We start from the raw sequence: 15,029 nt of genomic DNA, 5'->3' as shown, positions 1-15,029 counted from the left end.
TATATCAGTTTGACTTTGAAGTAAAGCTCTCACAATCATTAGATAACTCTCCAGTTGAATACCCAAAGATGGGTTTCTGTAATTTGATCAAGCATCCTTATGTGTTGTGCGGAGGCCTATGTCCTTTAACCCAGTTTCATCTTGTTCCAATTTTCACAACATTGTCTGAGCTGGCAGTGTTTTGCAGCATGGGTGTCCAGGAAAGCGGCAATGTGACCTAAATTCTGTCACCTAACAACACAAATGATCATCCTGTTCACCAGCGGCTTCTGAGAATCTTCTTTTGCCCTCCTGCTAGAAGTGCACTCATGTTGTTTTTTGAAGACCTACATGTACATGTTTTATGTATAAAGCATCTCAGAATGGCAGTCTAGAAGGATCTTAAGCAGTTTATATCAACTTCATTAAGATTAACAGCAAAACTGTGGGCTAATCTCCTGACCTGCCAGAGTACTATTTTTCCTGTAATTTATGAGATGTTGTCATAAACTCATTTGCAGTCTGAGTGAGGAGCTGTTTACATGACAGATCAATTAAAAATGGAAAACTTTTTCTGCGGTTTGGCCTTTCGTTTGCATGACAACTGTTTTTGAGAGCCTAAAAACGCAAACTTTTGAAAACGTTTTATTATCATCTAAAAAAATAAGAATTTGTGAAAGCGGTGATGCCATGCACATGTGTATGACGTGTTTCTTTACAATGTGACATCGCCAACTGGCCTGGCAACATCATAAAGCGTTTTTCTTATTATCCATTTTTCATGCGGTTTATTATAATGATGTGATTTCTACAGTCATGTTTTAATCTATTGATTTTAGTTTTTAGTGGTTTTCATTTTTTTTAATTCATTTAGAGACTTTGGCCATTAATTGGTTTTCAGCTACTGTATAACATTTAACTAATTATCAGCTTATCTGTATTAGCCAGATTTTTATTATCAGTGCAACCGTCATTCAGCTTTTATTAAAATTGAATTACATCCATTCACTTTGATGCTGCAAATCGCTGTCAGTGTAAAATCTCATTTTGAGGTTTGTTCAAATCCTTAACCCTGGCAAGTCATAGTGATTCTTGCTTTAGTTCACACATGCACATATTACTGGTTATTAGTTGCCATAGAGGGCCTTTTTTTTAATCCTCAGGAATGCATCTAATCGATCAACAGAGATGCATATTTGTCATTAAACTAAGCACTTTTGTCATATAATTAATTCCTTCACTGATATGTTTGCACTGCAGTGTAATCTTTTCTTGATGGATAAGAGCATCGGAGCAAGGACTCATCAGACTCGTGCAGCCTCTTAACTGCGCTCATCCCATTAAAATATGATTAATTTACCCTAATTTCAAGCTCATATACTATCAGGGGCACATCACCGTGCTGTGTATCCACTCATCCGCTGCTCTGTTTAACTCTATAAGCTGAATCACGTCACACATGACTTTTCTAAAGCCTGTGAGGAGGGGATGAAGTGACCAGAGTCCTCCTTTTAGTCGGATTAAATGATGCTTTTTGTCCATCGTCTCCTCAGGCCCTCTGTTGTCAGAAAGGTGCTGGTTATTTGGGCTTTGCTCACAATCACAAAACTGCAGGTGAGGGCAGCACTGACCCACATTAATGTAGCACAATAACCTATTTTTCCACTCTTAAAATTCTATTCTGGTGCTTTTAGTTATATACCTAGGTCTATTGTCATGAAAGCACCAGGTGAGTTCTTTGTTTGTTTGCCCTATAAATCTAAAAATAAGTTATATAAAATGTTGTGCTGATGCATTTGTATAAAATAAATGATTCACGAACAGAGTCAGGACATTTAGTTCCAAAGACAATAAATTCATTTCCATTAATTTTTAGACAATTGTTTATCCAACTTTATGCCCATTGTGTGCATATTTTAAGTGTGCACCTTAAGTTGTTAGTTCACCCAAAACTTAATATTCTGTCATCATGCACTCACCCTCATGTCATTAAACATGTAACACTTGTAACGCATGTAACACAAAACATTTTTTTTGTCCATACAATGAAATTCAATGGGGTCCAATGTTGTTTTGGACTCCATTGACTTTCATTAAACATAAACAAGTTCAATTCTTCAGAAAGAAAGAAAGAAAGATTTGGAATGACTTGTAGGTGAGTGAACTATCCCTTAAATATGATCATAATCTAATTCTCCTACAGATAAATTGGTAGAACATGCATTTATTTGCGATATTCCTTTAACTTCTGTTCTTTTATTTGATAGGGCCATATTCAGACTGGTGCTGTGACTCACTGTGCTGAACATTGGGACCTTTGAAATTGAAATGTACCCAAATGAACATCATTTCACATCTTTTTTCCCCCTCCTGTGTGTTGTCAGAAGGGCTGTGGGGTAATAAGAATTCATCAGAAGTCTTCTCTTTGAGTGCTACATCAAGGGGAGGTAAGAAAAGACTAGATGCATCCCATTGAGAATTAGTTGACAAGTTCTTGAACTGAAAGTGAGAGCAAATGAACAGTAGGCTAATATGTAAGGCAAGCATCAAAGAGATTTTTCTAGTATTCATTTTTATGCATTACTCATCTTGCACAGTTTGTGCTGTGGACATGAATGACATATCAAATCGTGCCATTCTTCTTTTCTTACTTTAGAAAATTTGACTCTGACAATCTAGATTCACAATGATTGAATCTTCAGACTCGGGACCAGAACATCATCAAGACAAATGTGTGCTCTTTATACCATATTTAGGGACCACAATATCATTGACAACTTTAAAAATCATGGAAGATTTGTCCAGTCTTGTCTAGGAAAGTTTTGCCCAAGGATGCACCACTTGCAATTTCAAAAAACAAAACAAAAACCAAGTTAAAATCTAGTTTATAATGGAGTGATGCTTGTGTCTCATGTATTTTAGTATTTTGTAGTTTTAGTTGTTTTGTCTGTAGACATTGGGCAAACTCTCTGAGAATGCAGCAGTCCTTTTTTTTGGAAAGTCAGTTAGCCATGTGAAATGTAAGTGATGGATGTCATTGGATTTCTGCCAGATGGAATGAAAGCCCAGCATTGTGCCTGAAATTGAGTTTCAGAAATGTTGGTCCAGGATAATGAGGTTAAATTACCCAGGTGCGATATGCTTCCTTCAACTTTATGCCCAGCCAATGATGGAAGTCCTATTCTGTGCCATCTTTAGAGAAAGCTACAGATTTCTCTCCATTGGCACTCATTCAAATATGATAGATATAATAGACATGAAATGATGTCTGCAACCTATTTTAATAACATAATGTGATATAACAAAAAAGAAAATGTTAGGGCAGGACATCATTTTATCCATCTGGAGTTGATTGGGTTGTTACTACCAAAATGGATCCTGATTAGTGGTCGACCGATATGGGTTTTTTGATGGCCGATGCCGATATCTTAGAGAGCAGGGTGGCCGATATAAAGCCGATATTTATATTTATATATCAAACAAATATATATATATATATATATATATATATATATATATATATATATATATATATATATACATATATATATACATATACACACACACACACACACACACACACACACACACACACACATATATATATATATATATATATATATATATATATATATATAAATCAATATTTAATAAATTAGATACATTTAATAAATATATAAAAATAAACATGCTTAGGCCCTATACTTTATATGGCAACTTCTTGAATCTGCAATCCTATTACAGTATTTTTCACAAATAAAGTAATTGTTTAAAAATATATGAATATGTGAATAAAATGTAGATGCGCATTTGCTGAATGTTGACGGTAAATGAGAAAGTATTTTAGCCTGATTGTTTGCCTTTTCGGTTACAAATAATATAAAGGCAAACGCATTACTTTTTCGCATACCATTTACTTTCTTTGATTACCAGTTCTGTACGCACCGGTTCTGTCTAACAAAGTATTAGATGTGACTGACAGAGAGACGGAGAATGTGAGTGTACGCTGTGTGATCAGATTCAGGCGCTACCGTTCTCTTCTCACGTGCTGTTCTCAGCGCCGCCCGTCAAAATAAAAGTCTGCAGCGCTGTCAAAATAATAATCGCCGTGGCGATATATCGGTCGACCACTAATCCTAATGATTTTTTTTTTCCTCCCAAAGAGAAAATTTCGTTTGGACACCAAGCAGAATACATTGTAATGTTATAAACAATTTCTATTTCAAATAAATTATGTTTTTTTTTTACTTTCTCTCTATCAAAGAATCCTGGATTTCAGAACAACTATTTTCAAAATTGATAAATAATAATAATAAATGTTACTTGTGCACCAAATCAGCATATTAGAATGATTTCTGAAGGATCACTGAAGACTGGAGTAATGGCTGCTAAAATTTCAGCTTTGTCATCACAGGAATAAATTACATTTTAATATACATTAAAATAGAAAAGTTATTTTAAATTATAAAAATATAATTTCACAATATTACTGGTTTTTGACCACATGAATCCAGCCTTGGTGAGCATAAAAGACTCCTTTACAAAACATTAAAAAATCTTATCAACCCCAAACAGTTTTGAACAGTATTTAAATAGGGTCATTTTTAATGTCATGTTGTCTTCTGAAAAGAGTTATGAGTCTGTGTGTGTGTGTTATCAATAGCCTGCTGTTCTCACACATGTGTTTTTAGCTTGTTGAGTCACCGCACACCATAATGACTGAACGCTGACAGTCTGTTGCCATGTCAGTTTGTAGGAGGAAATGGGAGCATGGTGAGAGAAGCATCACGTCTGTACTCTTATACCCTCACTGTGACCGTTTAGCATTTAAAGGGTATTTGAATGTTCTTGATTTTCCCATATAAACACAATATTTCAGGTACAGATATCTCCGCTTCTCTGGCCTTTAAAGGTCAACAAATGAAGGTTTCATGATCTTTCAATCACTGAGCAATGTGGCTGGAACACGGCTGTCTGAAAGCTTGATGTGATGTGAGAAAAAAACGCAACAATCTTCAAATAATTATCCAATATTGCACTGTAGGCTTGAGTGAAGAGTGATAGCCATTTAAGATGAAATATTAATGAAATATTGATGTCTGCAATTGATCTTCTTTGGCAGTCTAAATAGATTTTTCTGTTTTGTACTCTTTGACAAAGTGCTCTTCAGCACAGGTTTCACCTTTTATGGGCGATTCTTTTCCTGATTTATGCCACATACTGATTGGTTTGAGTTATTAATGTGATTATCTTTTGATTTTCAAGTCTTAAAGTCTTTTTGAGCATATTGCAGCTTATGTTTGTTAAAAAGACAAGCTGAGAAGTTAACATTGATGGACACATGAAACTGTGACAGATTGAAACATGATATCCAACTAAACAATATCTGTTTGAGACTTGATTCTGTTTATTTGGACAAAGTGGTAACTATATAAAGTATGTATATAATACCTTTCAAAAGTTTGGGGTCAGTTAGATGCTGTTTTGAAAGAAATTCATACTTTTATTCAGCAGGGACATATAAACTGATCCAAAAAGTGACAGTAACGATGTTACAAATATTTCAGTTTCAAATAATTGCTGTTCTTTTGAACTTTCCATTTATAGGTTTCCACAAGTAATATAAGTCTCAGTTGTCTCCAGAATGTGTCTGTGAAGTTTCAGCTTAAAATACCCCACAGATCATTTATTATACCATGTTGTAAATGCCCATTTTTAAATGGAAGGAGAAACATGCTGTTTTCAAGCATGTATCTTTAAATGCAAATTAGCTGCTGGTCCCCATCCGCTTTCCAGAAGAGGGCGGAGCCTGTACAGCTCGTGCCTCTGATACTCTACTCAGCATTGGTAATAATAATACATGTTTCTTGAGCATCAAATCAGAACATTAGAATGATTTCTAAAGGATCATGTGACACTGAAGACTGGAGTAATGATGCTGAAAAATCACAGGAATAAATTACTTTTTAAAATAGAAAACAGTATTTTAAATTGTAATAATATTTCTCTATTTACTGTATTTAAATCAAACAAGTGCAGCCTTGGTGAGCAGAAGACACTTTTAAACATCAAAAAAAGTGTACCGACCTCAAACTTCTGAACAGAAAATTCTTTAAACATAATTTTTTTATAATGGTTTGGAAACTGATGCAACTTAAGACCATGCACAATTGTATGTATATTATCAAAGTGAATTTTGCCATCATTTTCTTTTCTATTTTGTCTTGAAATCAAGGATCACGTGTTCCACAGCACGTTTAAGCTTCCGCAAGAACCAATGGGATTTGTTCTCACACGTCAAGCAGGTTTAGTAAGCTTAAGTCCACTGATAAAAAATTCTAAGCCTAAATTCTATCTGTTCATCTTATAAAGCGATCGAGTCTCTTCAGAAAATGTGGATTAATTCACTCGATTCATAAGGAATTCGTTTTACGATCTCTTTGTGAACTTTTTGAAGCGTCAAAGTGGCTGTTGCGTAGCTGTCAATGGAGGGACAGAAATCTCTCAGATTTCATTAAAAATATCTTATTTTTGTTTAGAAAATGAATGAAAGTCTTGACGTGAGGGTGAACAATTGATGACTTTTTAAAATTTTTGATAGACCTAACCCTTTCACTTCAGTTTGCCTGTAAAACTATCAAACAAACGATTAAACCATCAAACTTTCTTCTGATTGCTTCCCATTGATCTGCTGTAGGAGTCATTCATCTATGGCTAGAATTATACTGCATTCATGCTCCTCTTTTTGTTCACAATCAATAATCCCTTCATTCACTTTAAAATGACTCACTGTAACAACATCACTCACCCAGCTGTCTTGGCCGGTGCAAATTTGATTCCTTTATTGTGTGAAATTGCTGACAAGTGTTGTCAGGTGGAACAGTGTTGAATTGATGCTCATTTCTGAATCTCTGCAGGTTCTCTGCGATGACTCATGGAGTTATAAGAAACTGTTGCATGTTGTGGAACATCAGAAATGTGGAAACAAAATGTAGGTCAGTGTGACGGTCTGGGATAAAACCCTCTGGCTCCCTTGTGGCTCTCTGGTGGTAGATATAATGGGTATCTGTAGAGAATCCCTGTTGAGATGGGCATCGCAAATAATACCCTCATCCGCAGACACATATTCTTTAATCTTCTTTTTTCTCCTTACAGATGGATTTTATAGAGATTCAGATTGATATGTTGCGTCTTTGCCTTAGTAGGTGTCTGTATTTATAAGTATCCAAAAGTTTAAAAAAAAGTGTATCATTTGCTGCAAACTGTCACAGTGCAAAAAGCACTTATTGACTATATGTAATCATTCATGAATGAATTAAGTTAAGTACTCTACAGTTATATTAAGAAACATTATAGATCTACATTCTGTTTATGTAATGCTTATATAATTGTTAAGTTAATAATTGAATTCATTAATTATATTATAATTTATATAATATATTAAATACATTATATAAATATAAAATAATTTTATATAAATATTAATTATTATACATTATATAATAATTTATATAATTAATGCATTAAATATAATCTGCTTTTACATTACAATGCTCTAAAATAGTGTATAAATAGATTTTGTTTGAAATTACCTTAATTAATTTTCATATACAATCACCAATCCAAATTTTGGACACCTAATTATATTTTACTGTAATTGCTTCTTCAAATTAGCCTCCCTTTGTCTAGCATGTAGCTTTACTGTAATAAACTGTTAAGAATTTTACTGTAGGATTCATTTGTGATGATAGATATCATAAAGTAAAAAAAAAACATTAACATATTGTGTTAAAAGCACAATTGAGCACTGTTTAGACATTAAACGAAGGAATCGGATAAAGTTTATGGAAATGATGCAAAGGCTTTCTTAGTAACTGCAGTTTTTTTATTCAGTGGCACAGACCTTTATGGCCCTCACTGCTTTTATTTCCTTCACAGCAGGGTTTTTTTCCTCCCTTCTGAAACCTCGGACCACACTCTCTCACTTTTATTCCGCTTTTCATATTCATCAGTTAAACCTCTGCAGTGAAACGGTCCAGACTGCAGTCCTCGGAGAAAGTTTTTGTGTACTTCAGTAGAGAAGTGTGAGGACTTGTTCTTTACAAAGCCGCTCTCTCCCCTTAGACACGATCAGAAGCTAAATAAAAACCGCTGTTAGCTGCATTTTGTGAACGAATTCATTCCAGAAATAGCCAACGCGAGAACCACATTACATTAAACACGAACAACAACTTTTTTTTTTTCCTCTAAGTGTTGTGTAATGATGCCAGTGAATTGAGTGTTTTATTCCGTGTATCTTACTCTTTGCTTCTCTTTCACTTCAGTTGTATTCCCACTCTGTTCTTTTTCTACCTTTCACAAACACATTTAAAATCTCAATGGCAGGCTTTGTCACAGAATAAAAAGGAGTCCTGATTTCATGTGAAAGCTTGTCTAGTTCTGACTGTGAGTTAACAGCAGGATGCATCTAGACTTTAGAAATATATATACTAGCGTTCAAAAGTTTGGGGGCAGAATTTATGACTATAAATCAAAATGAAAAAGGCCTATAATTAAAAAGCCCACACATTCCTAAAGAAATCATGCTAATATACTGATCTGATTTGCTCGAGGAACATTTCTTTTTATTGTTATCAATGTTGAAAAAACTGTTGTGCTGCTTAATATTTTTGTGGATTTTTTTCAGTCAAAAGTGACCAAAGAGTAGCAAAAGAATAACATTTATCTGAAATTGAACTATATAAAGTCCTGTATTGTCACTTTTGGTCAATTTAATGCATCCTTGCTGAATAAAATTATTAATTTCTCAAAAATAAAATATCATACCTCAAACTTTCGAACGGTAGTGCATAACTAATTTATAATATTATTTATAAATGCAAAAAAAAAAATTTTGGGGGGGTTTAATTATTTTTTTTTTTGCACAGATTTGCTGGCTGTTAGTGCTAGAAAAATCCTGCAGCTCTGATACAGTAAGTGCATCAGGCAGTGTGTTTCTCTCTTGAGTGGCTCCAGCATCACACAGGTCGAGCTGCCACAGTGATTACTTCCAGAAGCTTCTGTACAATGTCTCAGCACACGCTGTGACACACAGAGACTTGTTCAGGAATCTGATAGAACAAGACCATCTGCTTCACCTTACAGAACGAAACCCCCTCTCACATTACACAGTACATGCTGTGTCATTTTTGTTACTGTACACCACAACTATTAGTTATGATAAGTATGTAGCTTCCACAACAATTACATGCAGTAATTATTCATAGTAATAATCAGTCATGCTTTGAGCATGTGAAACATCTCCAGCTGTCACATCACGTGAGGGACCCGATTATTAGTCTTTATTGAACCTGCATGCGAGTCATGATTCATACCTGCCTTTCTGCAGATACAAAGAGAGACATTTTTAAAGCCAGATTGCATATGAAGGCTTTTTTTGTCATGGTTGATTGCAGATGGTGTTCCAGTTAGATTGAAGCGGTTCTGCAGTGTGACTCATGAAGTTGGGTTCGTTTCGTGGGCGTTCTGGGATATTGCTATTTTAGTAATCCAGACTGTATTGATAAAACCCCCAAAACAAACAACTCCAAAACACAATTCCCTTTTGTTCCAGAAGAGATGGCACGTGCAAACTTGTTTGTGTAAATCGCTCCAGCATTCGTCTCTCAACAATAATCCTTTTTTCGAATTGTATAGGTTTCTTGGGTTTCAAATGCAAACATCCAAGCACCTGTTTTCCCGTAAAACAATGCCATCTGTTTACACCCTCAGACTGCCATAGTGCTGGTCTCTCTTGTTGTGATCCATGAGGAAATTTGCCCATCTAAACCAGACATAACAGTCCACTCTGAGAACAGGAAAACGTTGCCACTGGATCTAAATAATGTGAAAAGTGACAGGCCTGTGTTGGTGTTTGTGCCGGCGTCACCCTAGATTTCTTGGCATTATTCTGTCTGTCATCTCTCCTCGTACTGTGACAGTGGTATATTCGTCTGTCTTGTGTGCAGAACAATGATTTGTCAATCTGCTTGGCAGACACGGATCTACACATAGCCAGGAAAAGGAGAGATTCAGTCTGTCTCGCTTATAAACAGGGTCACTTGAGAGAATGGATAATGGACTTCACATCTAGATGGCCATTTTCCCTTGAGGTGCTTTTGAGTTCTACTGATGCATGATGGTCCTGGATGACACATATTCCTGAATAAAGAGATTGTAGATGTAACTCTAACGTGAGAGCCTGTGTGTGGTGTCTGGGAGTTTTAAAGAATTAAGATGGGTTTATTCTGCTCAGGCTGACCTGAGCTCTCGTTCTCATAAGATGAAGTGTCAGAGGAGTAGGTCCATTGAGGTCAGGTGACTGTCATTTGAAATATTGAAGCTGCATTCTACATAGTCCAAGTCGGATATTGGTCTGGACCAGCAACAAATCAACTTAACTAACTTTTGCTGTTTTTTTTCTTGTTTTTTTTCTGCTGAACCAGAATTGAGAATTGAATTAAGAATGCTTTTTACGTTGAATTCAAATCAGGAATTGAATTGAATTTTAATTGAGGTAGTAAACATGATTCAGCATTCGATGTGAAGAATTATTCAGAATTTCAGTAGATTCTTTTTTTAACACATTGGATTGGAAACAGTGTTTTATTCTCATATGCTTTATGCAATATTCAAATTTTGCGCACAAGTTAAATTCGCAACTTTGAATGGAAACATAGATAATGTGTCAGTACTCTCAAAGGTAGAATTTTAAGTAGAAAAGCCAAGTTTCTCAAGGCAAACTTGTTTGAAAGTTTTTAGTTTGAAAAGCCATGGCTGGATGGATCCAAATTACAGCACTGGTTGAGCTCTGAATTTATTTGTATTATTTCATATTATAAAATAGAAAGTATCTGCTCTGCAAGGTGTAGATATGCATTGTGTAATTCGACATCTCTTTTGGATGGTTATTTGGTAGCACACTAATCAGTGACTGTTTCAGAAACACATTCTCAAGTGTTTAAGCAGATGTCTTGGGTATAATATACTCAGTTAATGAGAAATAGATCAATAGTTTCTCCTGACCTCTCTCATTTCTTTCTACTGAAGTCCCCAGGACTACTCACTCACTCACTCACTCACTCACTCACTCACTCACTCACTCACTCACTCACTCACTCACTCACTCACTCAACTAACTCACTCACTCACTCACTCAACTCACTCACTCACTCACTCAACTCACTCACTCACTCACTCACTCACTCACTCACTCACTCACTCACTACCTCACTCACTCCCTCACTCCCTCACTCACTCACTCACTCACTCACTCACTCCCTCACTCACTCACTCACTCACTCACTCACTCACTCACTCCCTCACTCACTCCCTCACTCACTCACTCAACTCACTCCCTCACTCACTCACTCACTCACTCACTCACTCACTCACTCACTCACTCACTCACTCACTCAACTCACTCACTCAACTCACTCACTCACTCACTCACTCACTCACTCGCTCACTCACTCCCTCACTCACTCACTCACTCACTCACTCACTCACTCACTCACTCAACTCACTCACTAACTCACTCACTCACTCACTCACTCAACTCTCTCACTCACTCACTCACTCACTCACTCACTCACTCACTCACTCACTCACTCACTCACTCAACTCACTCACTCACTCCCTCACTCACTCACTCCCTCACTCACTCAACTCACTCAACTCACTCAACTAACTAACTAACTAACTAACTAACTAACTAACTAACTAACTAACTAACTAACTAACTAACTAACTCACTCACTCACTCACTCACTCACTCAACTCACTCACTCACTCACTCACTCACTCACTCACTCACTCAACTCACTCAACTAACTAACTAACTAACTAACTAACTAACTAACTAACTAACTAACTAACTAACTAACTAACTAACTAACTAACTAACTAACTAACTAACTAACTAACTAACTAACTAACTAACTAACTAACTAACTAACTAACTAACTCACTCACTCACTCACTCACTCACTCACTCACTCACTCACTCACTCACTCACTCACTCACTCACTCACTCACTCACTCACTCACTCAACTCAGATCTTAGAAAATCAGGTGCTAGTGAACAGCAATGGGAATTGTTTCATCAGTCTGATTCCCTCATGATTCCATTAACGATTCTGTAAATACTTCTGAGGAGGCAGCTAATAATTAATCACAGTTATATTATATAGGCTACTATGTAGTCTAATATAATTAACTGACACATACCCATCCAGCTCCTACTGAGCAATTTTATACATTTCTTTTAATGACCCACTTTTTAGCGAGTCAGCAAAGTGAATCATTAAAAGAATTGGTTCATAGTTAATTTGTCTGTCGATTCCTAATCCTAGACCAGTTGCTGAATCAGTTTGTTCTAGCTTAGTTAATTTTGCTATTTTTATTTCATTTTAGTCTGTCAGAGGATAATGTGCAAATGTTGTACCTTTAGGGATACAAGAGCTGGTCTCTATAGCTAGTTTCCATACACTTATTTTTATGCAAATTTTGGAAAATCGCATAAACAACTGGATGGAAATGCCAATATGTGTGTCAATTCTGTGAGCTTAATTGAGATAAAAAAAAAAGATTATCAGATAAGACATGCTCATGAACTACAATGGAAACACATTTACCAAATAAATCCCTCAATGCGCAACGAAAAACTCACTTTGCCTCAACAGTGGATGTGAATGGATAACTGGACTATCCAGTGGACCAGTTTCATTTTACAGCATCTTCACTTTGACAATGCCTGAGCCAATGTCTGTTCTCTTTTTTTCTCTTTTTTCCTGTTTGTTCTCTTGAACACATCAGATGGAAACTGTGCTTTATCCTCAGATGTTTAATGTGATATTCTTATTTTGTGCACAAGTTATTATCAAGTTAAATATAGCCATTATCTAAACATAGTTAATGTGTCAGTACTCTCAAAAGTACACCTACCCGTCTCTGCAGTTGTAATAAAAGTAATTATTTATTTTCCACTGCAAAAACGTGATCATTTTTGTTTGTTACATAGGAGGAAACAGCTGTTTGTTGCATGCTTTTGCTGTCTAATGGCCATGTGATGAGTCAGTTTACACGTGTGTCTGCTTGGCACATGATTTCAGTCGTAATAACAGCCTGAAGAGATGAATAGAAGCATCCTATTGTACAGACAAACAATCTTGTCATCTGTACCAAAACCAAAGGTTACAAGTGTGAAGCATCAGCCATTGTCCTCTTTGTGTGAGAAAAGTTTCCTGTAAAACTGGGTGCAGATGACTGTGGATACACATTAATCTGATTCTCTAAAGTGTTGAGGGCAAGGAAAGCATCATCTTGTCAGTGATTAGTTTTTAGTTATTTGGCCTGAATGACATTGCAAGGAAGAGTGATTTCACATGATTCAAGTTACTGATTCTAGACTTTATTAATGTAAACTTTACTGCATAGTGGTGCTCAATAAGGCATTTTCTTAACCCCTAACTCTAAATATAAAACTCTGCTGGGTAACTCATACCATAAACATACATTAAAGAAGGAAACCGATCAAGGAATGAGTATATCAGTGGACTTTTTAGTTATGCCGTATCTGGATCTGATGAAGGACCTGCGCCTAGACACGACGACAATGCAGTCCTAAAGTGTCAACTAGTCTGTCCCCTGTGAAGGCCTTCCCTTCCCTTTACCTCTGTACAGATAAAACGTTAATTGTCGGGATAATTCCGGTTCGTGGAAGGGATAAAAAAATCTGTATTATAAATTTTTCAAGACTTGTACCTTGGAACCTATTTCATGGTTTGCGTTCTCGAGCCACCAGGCACTGTTTTGTGCAAATGAGCGGTCGGATCGCATTAAGGGTTTTCTGCTAGTACGGTGTCGTGTTAGCTGAGTTAATAACTAATGATCGTTGCGGCGGAAGTGAATCAATCAAAACTAACTTTAACTAGACAATAATTTTATTCAAGAGCTGCTGTGAAGCCAAAACAATCTCTGTTACTTTAATTTCCTATTATCACAGCAAAGCTGCTTTAAAACAATCTATATTGCTAAAAGCGCTATATAAATGAAGTTGACTTAGACTTAAAGTTAAGTCATCATTTACTGACCCTGGTGTCGTTCTAATGCCGTATCCCCCTTTTTTATGAACCATAAAAGGTGAATAAAAAAATAAAAAAGTCCAACTCATGCTCGTGCAATGGCAGTAAATAGAGACCAGCATCAAGCCTTTTAAAAAAAACGCAAAAGTATCACAGAATGATCCCATGTTATTCCAAGAATATGTCTTTTTAGGTGCAATTCATTTAATTTAAATGGCCATTCAATTGTCGGATCAGTATGTGGGTGTAGAAATTCGTGTCTATAGAAACTGAATTACACAACTGAATAATTTAGCTCAGTGGTCTGAAGTCTTGGAAACACAATCCTTCAGACGTCTTTAGGTCGGATTATCAGGTAAGCTTGGCTACAGCTGTAGATGCAATGAACTCAGATGCACAGAATCCACAGAAAATACTGACATGCTGTCTTTGAAAAGCTCAACATACTTTAACAAAGCAAAGAGAGAAATGAAAAGAGCTTTTTAATGTAAAATAGGTTTGTGGATCAAAGAGAGCTTCAGTAAAGCTTCAGTTTCACTCTTTAAATAGTAATAAAAGCAGTCAGCTCTGACATCTAAGCACACATATTGATCCAACAGCCAAAGGTGAATAGCAGGATCAGCTACAAATATTTTTCCCCTTTCACAAACTATTCCTTCATTTCTTCACAGTAGAAAGTTGAGAGACGGACATACCAACAGACGAATGTACATGTAACTATTTTTGTTCAAAATTAACACATCATCAGTCCTTCTTCCTAAACACGTTTTTGTCTTACCCTGATTCTCTTTGCGTAAATTTGCACTTTAATGCATTATGGTGTGTGGGACTGGCATAGGGTAGTTGTCACAATGAGCGAGAAAGGTTTAAAAACATTTCTTGCTCATTGTGACAACGTTTAAAAAACATGCTGAATAGAAGAGAGT

The sequence above is a fragment of the Siphateles boraxobius genome, unplaced genomic scaffold, assembly GCF_051911475.1.
Source record: "Siphateles boraxobius isolate OS27281-9 unplaced genomic scaffold, OSU_SipBor_1 5, whole genome shotgun sequence".
Classification (NCBI taxonomy): Eukaryota; Metazoa; Chordata; class Actinopteri; order Cypriniformes; family Leuciscidae; genus Siphateles; species Siphateles boraxobius.
Note: the sequence above shows the minus strand (reverse complement) of the source record.